The following is an 11,419-nucleotide window of genomic DNA, read 5'->3' on the forward strand; positions in this document are numbered from 1 at the left end:
TTACATTTTCACTCAGCACTCACACCACAGGTACACGCATGCATCCTCAGGCATTCAAATATTACCATATCATTTTTTCCATCCTTGGAGAAGTACATGTTGGGCCAGACATTGCTTTCCTGGAGCCTGTCAGTGCATAGTTCCATAACGCCAAAAACTTCAAAACATCGAAATGTCAAAACTTCTTTCCCTAAGAACAATACCAAGGGCCAGATCTCTGTTTTCCGTACAACAAAACCCGACTCCCTGTACAAAATCTAAGACTCCAAAAGTGCACTTCTTCATCTTCCCTTGAGAAAGAAGCACCAAAGTGACCAGAATCATGCTTTCCCATAGCATACCTGACACTCTCCATAGGTACACTATCTCTCTCCTTCCCATGGAGCAGAGCATAGCAGGTGGACAGTGTCTCTGTCTGTCACACTTTGAGCATTATTAGACTGAGACTTTAATAGGAATATTCTGTTGATGTAGTCCCATAATAAAATAAAATAAAATAAAATAGTCGATAAAATAGTAAAGAGTAGAGACATCACACTGGCAACAAAGATCCGCATAGTCAAAGCCATGGTATTCCCTGTAGTAACCTACGGATGTGAGAGCTGGACCTTAGGGAAGGCTGAGCGAAGGAAGATAGATGCTTTTGAACTGTGGTGTCGGAGGAAAGTTCTGAGAGTGCCTTGGACTGCGAGAAGATCCAACCAGTCCATCCTCCAGGAAATAAAGCCCGACTGCTCACTGGAGGGAAGGATACTAGAGACAAAGTTGAAGTACTTTGGCCACATCATGAGGAGACAGCAAAGCCTAGAGAAGACAATTGTGCTGGGGAAAGTGGAAGGCAAAAGGAAGAGGAGCCGACCAAGGGCAAGATGGATGGATGGCATCCTTGAAGTGACTGGACTGACCTTGAAGGAGCTGGGTGTGGTGACGGCCGACAGGGAGCTCTGGCGTGGGCTGGTCCATGAGGTCACGAAGAGTCGGAGATGACTGAACGAATGAGCAACAACAACAAGTCCCAAAGTTGTATATTAATGATAGATGTCTTCCATCCTGACTCCATCTCAGTTTCCTGGCCAGATGTTGACTCTCCTTGATTGGTGTTGATCTTATTTTGACTTCCTTCTTAGCCGTGTAAACATTCTGTTACCAGAGTTTACTTTTCAATTCTTATTAGCAGGTTTTAATCACAGTCCAGAAAGGAGGTAGTTAGTTATTGCAAGCCTTAATATTATACTGGTGTCTCCAAAATTATTAACTCCATCCATCCATACATCTTCCATTCTTCCGTTCATAATAATAATAATAATAATAATAATAATAATAATAATAATAACAACAACAACAACAACAACACTTTATTTGTACCGCGCTACCATCTCCCCAAAGGACTCGGTGTGGCTTACATGAGGCCGAGCCCAAATACAATACAAGCAATAATAACAACAATACAAGCAATTAAAATAAAAACATGGACAATAAAATAATGCAACATTAACAATAAGACCACATGATTAAAACTGTGGGAAGGCCAATTTTTTTTGTCGTGTCAGGAGCAAGTCGCTTCTGGTGTGAGAGAAATGGCTGTCTGCAAGGACGTTGCCCAGGGGATGCCTGGATGATTTGATGTTTTTATCATCCTTGTGGGAGGCTTCTCTCATGTCCCTGCATGAATAGCTGGAGCTGATAGAGGGAGCTCATCCGCCTCTCCCCGGATTCGAACCTGCGACCTGTCGGTCTTCAGTCCTGCTGGCACAGGGGTTTAACCCACTGCGCCACTGGGGGCTCCTGGAAGGCCAAATGTAAAATTAAAATTGAAAATAATGCTGGAACATGGGCAAAAAAGAGATGGGGCATTTGTGGAAAACATACAAGCAGACCTAAAAATGTATAGTGCGTTAGAGGACAAAGTGCTATGGAACCATTCATTCCCACACATCATTACATCCACATTTATCAAATCTGCACATTAAATTTTGGTGACACAAGGACATTTCCCAGGGGACGCCAGGATGTTATACCATCCTGTGGGAGTCTTCTCCCATGTCCCAGCTTCAATTGGTCCAACGTGCGGCAGCCATGTTACTAACAGGAGCGGGACGCAGGGAGCATACAACGCCCTTGTTGTACCAGCTCCACTGGCTGCCGATTTGCTACCGGGCTCAATTCAAGGTGCTGGCATTGGCCTATAAAGCCCTGAACGGTTCCGGCCCAAGATACCTTTACGACCGCATCTCGACCTACGAGCCCACCAGAACTTTGAGATCGTCCGGGGAGGCCCTGCTCTCGATCCCGCCTGCCTCACAGGCACGCCTGGCAGGGACAAGAGATAGGGCCTTCTCGGTGGTGGCTCCTCGGCTGTGGAACACCCTTCCCGTGGACATCAGACAGGCTCCTTCCCTGTTGATATTCCGCAGGAAATTAAAGACCTGGCTGTTCAAGAAGGCATTCGAACAAGAAGTGCAATAATTGGTAATGACAACAGGAATGGAACAACGGAAAATGATACGGGATTGTGGTTTAGACGACGAGACGACGTGGAATGGCTTTTGTATTATTGATGATGTTTTGATGACGATGTTTTTGATTAATGCTAGATTGATTATTTTAGATTGTGTCTTGAATTTGAACCTGTTTCTATGTTGTACACCGCTGTGAGTCGCCCCCGGGCTGAGAACAGCGGTATATAAGCAAAGTAAGTAAGTAAATAAATAAATAAACTTGCAGACAAACAGAATAGTCAGCTTTTCACCTGGTCAACTGGCAAGGGCTGACCTGTTTAGCTCTGCGGTTGCTCCCTTCTCCAGCTCTTCACCTTTGACAGTGTAAAGAGGTGAGGAAGCCTTACCACCTGGCTCACAAACAGTGAGCTAGATAGGCCTCTTAACATATGGAGAGGTTAAGTCCCAAAGTTCTGAAACAACCTCCATGGTGGCACCTTATGAAGGCTCAGCGCAAATGAAGCAGAGCTCTTGCATAAACATCTTGCAAAAATGCTCTCCTTCCTAAAAGCAATTAGAAACAGAAGCTCTTGCCTACCTGTACTATTCATTTTGAGATGCATTTTGCATTACATTTGCCTGACATAGAAAGGAGATGACAGATGTTGCAGCATTTACAGGAATGGTTCGGAGGAGTCCTTTTCATAACCCTGCCGTTTCAGCATCAGTCTTTCTTCTTTTTATTCCTGCCTCATAGCATAGGAAAGCTCAAGGCTTCTTCGGAACTGGAAGAATGTAGTAGCAGATCTCACTTGACCCTTCTTGCTAGAAAATCCAATTGAAACAAACACATTATGATTGATTGACTCAGCGGGGTCCCCCCTCCACCTCTGCCCCTCCTCTTCTTCTTGCTCCTCTTCAATTTTTATTCAGTAAGGCTCAACTAGATTTTGATGAGTTTTTTATTTTCATGTCAAAATAAACCTGTTTGACAAGGCAGGATTTTCCTCACCGTTGAACAGGTATGTAAATTATGTAAATTCTGTTTTTCTATTTTTCATCTACATCCTGCACACAAACTCTATGCTGCCTTCCTATTTTTCATCTAAATACTGGACACAAACACTGTCCACTGTGTGAGCTGTGTAAGCCCTCCTTTGTGTTAGTGCAAGACTTCTTCTGTCCCTTTCTTTGTTCTGTTTGGTTTGAGGGTTATGTCAGGCTCATAAAAGCCAGCCAGCAAGCAAACCCAGGGAAGTTTTAACAGGAAGATCTCCCAGCAGATTGAGACCAAGTGCTGTTTGCTGGTTTGGTTAGTGAGAACATTAGACACATGGCAGTTAAAACAACCTGTCCATCACTCAGAGGAGGAACAATGCTGATATATTATATGTAATGGAGGACTGGATACAACACCACAACATTTTAAGTGAAATAATTTTACAGCAAAGGAGGTTGATGTTGGGCAGGTGCTTGAGGGCTGCATGCCCAAAGCAGGGGACGTAAGGGTAGAGCAAAATAAGCATTTAAAAATACATGAAATAAATACATGTCTTATCCATCACTCAGATGGACTTTGACTGTCCATGCCCAGTGTGGAACACATCTCACCACACTAAAACAGTAGATGTGGCTCTTAATGAGACATGCTGCATTATCACGAGGTGTCTGTGCCCTACACCACTGGAGAAATTACACTGCTTAGCCGGTATTGCACCACCTGACATCCGCTGGGAAGTAGCAGCCAATAGTCAAAGGACCAAGGCAGAGACATCTCCAGCTCATCCCCTGTTTGGGTATCAGCCAGCACGTCAATGACTTAAATCTAGAAATAGTTTTCTAAGATCTACAGAGACACTCGCTGGAACACCTCAGCAAGTGAGAGTCCAAAAGTGGCAGGCACAAACCCAGAACCTCACCCAATGACTGATACTGAATGAGAGACTCCCCCCTGGGCACACAGGAGACTGGGCGACTTGAAAGGCTCTGAACAGACTGCGCTCTGGCACCATGAGATGCAGAGCCAACCTCAAGAAATGGGGCCACAAAGTGGAATCCACGACATGCGAGTATGGAGAACAGCAAACCACTGACCACCTGCTGCAATGCAACCTGAGCCCTGCCATATGCACAATGGAGGATGTTCTTGCAGCAACACCAGAGGCACTTCAAGTGGCCAGATACTGGTCAAAGGACATTTAATCAACTACCAAACTTGCAAATTTTGTGTTTTGTCTGTCTGTCTGTTTGTTTGTTTGTTTGTTTGTTTTGTTCTGTTAGAAATGTAATACAATTGACTGGTTGACTTGAGACGGCAAATAAATAACTCAGAGGAGGAACAATGCTGATATATTATATGTAATGGAGGACTGGATACAACACCACAACATTTTAAGTGAAATAATTTTACAGCAAAGGAGGTTGATGTTGGGCAGGTGCTTGAGGGCTGCATGCCCAAAGCAGGGGACGTAAGGGTAGAGCAAAATAAGCATTTAAAAATACATGAAATAAATACATGTCTTATCCATTTTTATATTTTATTTAGTGTTTGATATTTAAACTTTATTGATAATAAAGAAAAACCTCCCTGCACATATCTGAATACCAAATTAGTGTTTGAAAATCAATATTTTGCCTGATGAATTTAGACCTAAATCTTATTTTGTCCTAACTAGAGTATGCAACTGTCCCTCTGTATCCACAGATTCTGCTTCCATGGATCCTACCATCCTTACCTTGAAAAAAAGGTTCCAAAAATTTTGATTTTATTTTAAGATATCAAGAACTAATTATATATGTATGAGGTTTATCAATGTGTTGCCTCACCATTCAACAACTGACTTCAATTATGAGCAACAGAATTGCCACTCCCTAAATATTTTTCCTGATTGTCTGTTTTCCTTCCTTGATAGTAAGTAACAACATCATCACATTACCAAATCTCAGAGTTCTAGGATGCTCCCAGGATGCCAAGAGGATGGAGCCTGCCAGAGGCCATCATGCAATGTAGGGCTACTTCCAGTGGGGCTCCATGATTCCAGCATCCTGGCAGCATCCTAGGATACTACCCAGAGAACACAGGAGGTTTCCCATGTTTTTATAGGAAAGAATGTGGGGAGCACAGAGGGAAGGTGGACAGCAATGCTTCCCCGCGTGGGATGGGTATGGGGGTAATGCAGTATGGGGGCGATGGTTTTCCCTGCTGCCCACTGGATTCGTCACACTGCCTGGTGAATCCCTCTGCTATTGACCATGCTTGGGACCTGAATGTGATGAGGTCCTAAAACTGCTCAGAGGCCAGGAAGACATGGAGGGGTTTCCTCCCCTTTATGAAGTCGCTTTGTCACCTTTTGCTCCAAGTGTTAGCCCACTCTGTGACTTCGTGGCTCCTTCTAGTCTTTCTTCCACTTCTAGGCATGGCCAGCTATACCATTAGGTATAGAAGCCTCAGATGGTAGGTTTTGAGTGTCACAAAAGTCCAGAAAACTGAATGTCAAGAAAGTCCAGAAAACTACACCCCTGTTACACCAGCTCCACTGGCTGCCAATTAGCTTCTGAGCACAATTCAAAGTGCTGGTTTTAACCTGCAAAAACCTACATGCCTTGGCAGGGCCGTAGCCAGAATTTATTTTTGGGAGGGGTTGAAAATTTGGGGGGGGGGTTGAAACCTGCCTCCTAGCTCACGCAAAGAGTACAGTAAGGGGCAGAGCAGCCTTCCATAGCCTGCAGCTCCGCCCCTGTCAACCACCTCCACCAAGACTGGCCTCCTTAATGAGAGCATTCAACACCCCCCCCCCCCCAACTTGGTTGCTTCACTACATCGGCTATTGCTGCAAGTAATGACAGTGAATAAATTGTCAATATTTGCTTGAGATAGTGCTTGCAGTTCTGGAGGGACTCTTAATTTTTTGCATCTCATAGAATTAGCATGGGGATTTGGTTAACCAGTTAAAATTCATGAGTAACCTGAAAAATTTCAGGGGGGGGGGGGGTTGAACCCCTAACCCCCCCCCCCTCCGGCTACAGGCCTGTGCCTTGGGCCTGGTTTACCTGTCTGAATGTATCTTTCCCTATAAACCATCAAGGACTTTAAGATCTTCAGGAGAGGCCCTGCTCTCCGTCCCACCATCTTCGCAGGCGTATTTGGTGGCGACAAGAGACAGGGCCTTCTCTGTGTTGGCCCTCCGGCTATGGCACTCTCTCCCTGGCAAGATTAGGTCTTCCCCCTCTCTCTTGTAATTCAGGAAGCAGCTAAAATCCTGGCTTTGGAGTCAGGCATTTGCAGATTGATGGATTATTAGATATAGACTAAGAGTTACTTGGCCACAGCATTTTGGACTGAGTTGGATGTTGTTTTTAATGTGATTAATTGTTTTTATATGTATTTTAGAACTTATTTATTGTATGTTGTTTTATAACATTACTTATTGACATTACCGGGATTGTGGCGCAGCTGGCTGAGTGTCAGCTGCATTAAGATCACTCTGACCAAGAGGTCATGAGTTCAAAGCCAGCCCGGGTTGGAGTGGGTTTCCAACCAATTGTGTAGCCTGTTGTCGACCTTTGCAACCCGAAAGACAGTTGCATCTGTCAAGTAGGAAAATTAGGTACCACCTTGTGTGGGGAGGCTAAATTAACTAATTTATGAGGCCATAAAAAAGACTCCAGCAAAGCACTCCAGCAAAAGCATGCGGGGAATGCGGAAGTACTTCATCAGAGTCGCAGATGGACGATGAAAGCGACAGCTCTCCTGGCAGCCAGAAAAGTTAAATAGCCTCTGTGTATGTCTGTATACGTTGTATGTCAAAATTGGCATTGAATGTTTGCCATATATGTGTACACTGTAATCCGCCCTGAGTCCCCTGCGGTGTGAGAAGGGCGGAATATAAATACTGCAAATAAAATAAATAAATAAATAGCATTGAATTTTGCTGTTAGCTGTTCAGAGTCCCTTCATGGAGGTAGAGAAGAAAGTTCTAAATAAATAAATAAATTTTCCATGTGCTCACATGGAAAGGGGAGAAGCATGTGTGAGATTTTCTGTCTTAACAGCCAAAACATCTTGACTAACCAAAATAATGCTTTAATTTGCAGATGGAACAATATGTTGCTGTGCTTCAGGTATTATTTAGGCTGTTCCTGCCACCAATTTTATTAAAGAATATATATTTTCAAATCTCTTAAATAGTGTTTTGGCTTCCAGGGCTAGGTCTTCAGTAGCTGGAGTACTCAAAAGTCAAATGTGGAAAGGAAAAGTAAGTAAAACATGCCTAAAGGAAAGTTGGTAATCTCTCACAATTTGATTAGATACATGCATCAGTTAAGATGGCAACATCAGATGACAGCAGTGGGCATTACTGTTGACTGCAATTGTAAATCCCTTAGGATTTGCTCCTGGCCTTAATAAACTCTTCCTGGACGGATAGCAGAGACACTGCAGGAGGCGAGACTAATGCCTTCCTGTTCTCTAGTTATTATTAAGGTATTGGGGCATTGAGTTTCCTGTGGGAAGCAGTTTAATCCTCAACCCAGAAAAAATGGTTCAAAACAGCTGGGAAGAAAATCAATTTGAACACCAGAGCTGGACTGAATTACATTTGTACCATATTCAGTGCCACATTTTGAAATCTGGCTGCCTCAAAAACCTCCCCTCTGTCTGCAGCAAAAGAAATGAGCAGCCATATCGATCAAAGTTGGCCAAAGGGCATTTCTTCACCTGCAGCACTCTGTGATCTCAAAGTGATTGATAGTCCCAATTGGAATGGACACATAGTTAAATAAATCCATTAATTCACTGGGTCTACTCTAGGTGAAACTACCAAGAGACTGTTATAGCTAAAATTCTACCCTGCCTTTAAATTAGCTAACATTTCTTCAACATTCAATACTTCCAGTTCCACCATTCATTTTCTCAAAGTTCTCAAAGTTAAATTTCCAATTTGGAATGCAGGTAAATTTCAATATTCAACATGAGTTTTCAAAAATATGTCAGTTCAGAATACTCGACTAAATGGTTATAGGCATGTACTTATAATTTTGAGTTTAGCAAACCATGTGTTCTGTTATTTTTTGCATTTTATCTACAAGGGTTGAATGAAAAGTAGTGCCTTTACCCAGAGGCGGCCCTAGGTAATTTTCAACGGTAAGCAAACAGTATTTTGGCGCCCCCCCCCAACCAATCATTGATATATATTTTCTGTTCATCGTGGGAGTTCTGTGTGCCATATTTGGTTCAATTCCATCATTGGTGGAGTTCGGAATGCTCTTTGATTGTAGGTGAACTATACATCCCAGTAACTACACTTGCCGCACTTGCTTCCTTGCCTGGCCCGCTTTGGGTCCGGAGGCGTGCCTGAAGACCCTGGTGTGTGCACCAAAAGTCACCTCTTCTCCTGACTTTCTCCTCAGCCATTGGGACCAAGAGAGAGAGGGGGGGAGAGAGAGAGAGGTGGAGATGCCCACCTTTCCTGAAGGTAGGCGCAAAAACAAAGGAGGGAGCAGAGGTGGGAGATACCTTCAGCCAGAGGGTCTCTCTCTCTCTCTCTCTCTCTCAGTCCCAATGGCTGAAGAGAAAGTCAGAAGAAGAGGCAACTTTTGGTGCGCATGCTGGGGTCTTCAGACATGCCTCCAGACCCGAAGCAGGCCAGGCGCGGAGGCTCCGCCCCTTGGCCCACCTGCAGATTGCGGAGAGGAGAGGAGGTGGGTGGAGTGCCGGGGGATTGGGAAAGGGAGCTGGTCATGAGGAAGTGATCGAACGCAGAGAAAGATTGAGCGCCAGCTCTGCTCGCGCACCCGGTAGCCTGGTGGAGCAGGAACGAGAGGGGCTAGGCGAGGCTGAAGGGCCTGGCCCCTTTGGGAAGAGGATCACCCGGCAGCGAGGCAAGAAAGCTGAGGCTCCCCCCGGACTGCTAGGGCTGATGTGAGTTAGGGGGTGCTCCTCAAGTGGAGGTCGAGGGGCATTTACAGAGGCGCCTCTGCGCCCCTGGCAAAAAAAAGTGCTCTGCGACCGCTTACTTTGCGTAATGGATGAGCTGCTCGTGCCTGTACCTTCGTTACTTGGGTTTGGATGAGAATATTTTAATAAATCAAACGCAGAAATAATCCTTAGCATGTGCTTGTTAACTACCACTATTCACTTTTCGACATAATCACCAGACAGTTGGATACATTTCTGCCAACGATAAACAAGTTTTCTGATGCTGTTACGAAAGAAGTTGACACTTAGTTTCTGCAACCCATTGTGCACAGATCTTCCGATAGCAAAGCAAAGCAATAATGTGACCCACACATTCTTGTGAAATGCCGATTATGCTTGAAATTTCTCTCTGAGTGATATGACGATAGTCCTGAATCAATCTGTCAAACTTTTCCTTGTGAAACTCGGTGGTTGCTGTCACAGGACGTCCAACTCTGTGTTTGTCACGCAGGTCAGATGTTCCCACCTCAACATCTTTAAACTTACTCCCTCAACAATGCACTGTACTCATATCAACAAAATCACCATAAACAGCTTGCATTCTCTGATGAATCTCCTTTGGGGTGACACGTTCTGCTGTCAAGAATTCAATGACTGCACATTCCTTAAGTCACATTGACTGACCGTCTGCACAGGGTTCCATACTTGACACTTTAACAACACAAACATTCAATGCTAAGACTTCCCACCAAAATGAAACTGTAGAAGAGAGTCTACTGAAAAAGCCAGTACCTGCCACATACCTGTACTGCCATCAGTTGAGGAGTTACGAAGGTGGAGGCATTACTTTTCATTCAACCCTCGTATATATGCTCTATTTATCTTGACGAATTGGCTTATGTAATTCTTGATCTGTATTTTAATGTGTTTTAATGTATTAATGTACTATGATGTTATTATGCTTTAGTTTATTTGTATATTGGTTTGCTGTTGTTAGCCGGCCTGAATCCATCCTCAGAGGTTGAGAAGACCGGGTTATAAAAGCTCTAAATGAATAAAATAATAAATATTTATCTAAAATATTTTTACAATGCTTGTCATATGTACTACAGTACAATCATAAATCATATCCACAGCTTATATATATATATATATATATGTGTGTGTGTGTGTGTGTGTGTGTGTGTGTGTATGTATGTATATATCCCATATATACGCGAGTATAAGCCAACCCAAATATAAGCCGAGGCACCTAATTTTTTCACAAAAAACTGGGAAAACTTATTGACTTGAGTATAAGCCAAGGGTGGAAAATGCAGCAGCTATGGGTCAATTTCTAAATAAAAATAGAAACCAGTAAAATTACATTAATTGAAGCATCAGTAGGTTAAATGTTTTTGAAAATTTACATAAAACTATAATTTAAGATAAGACTGCACTACTCTGATTAAACCATTATTCTAACCTTCTTCATTGTAAATGTGCTTACGTAACCTTCCAATAATAATAAAGAGAATAAAATAATAAATGTAATAATAATAATAATAATAATAATAATAATAGAGTAAAATAAATGTAATAACAACAACAATAAAGGCAAATAATAAATGCAATAATAATAATAGAGCAAATTATAAATGTAATAATAATGATAATGATAATAACAGAGTAAAATAATAAATAACCTTGACTCGAGTGTAAGCCGAGGGGGACTTTTTCAGCCTAAAAAAAGGACTGAAAAACTAGGCTTATACTTGAGTATATACAGTATATATTTCTTAATTTTTTAAAAAGGAACAGACATTGTAAGTTATATTTTGACAGCTTTTGGGGGCTGCAAGAAGCCCCAACAAACATTCACGCTGTAGCATTTAGACCCACTGAAATTTCCAGCCTCCATAGTCAGTTTCTCGTAGAGTGTGATATAATAGTCCTAATAGGATGTGATCAAGGCACATGTTGACATAACCAGATATGACTTCTTAAGGAATGAAAGCAACTGGCACACTAAATACAGCTGTGTAAAAGCACTCCCGGTTGCCTCTGAATGTTGCACATCTAGGCT

This window comes from Anolis sagrei, chromosome 4 (genome assembly GCF_037176765.1).
Source record: "Anolis sagrei isolate rAnoSag1 chromosome 4, rAnoSag1.mat, whole genome shotgun sequence".
Taxonomy (NCBI): Eukaryota; Metazoa; Chordata; class Lepidosauria; order Squamata; family Dactyloidae; genus Anolis; species Anolis sagrei.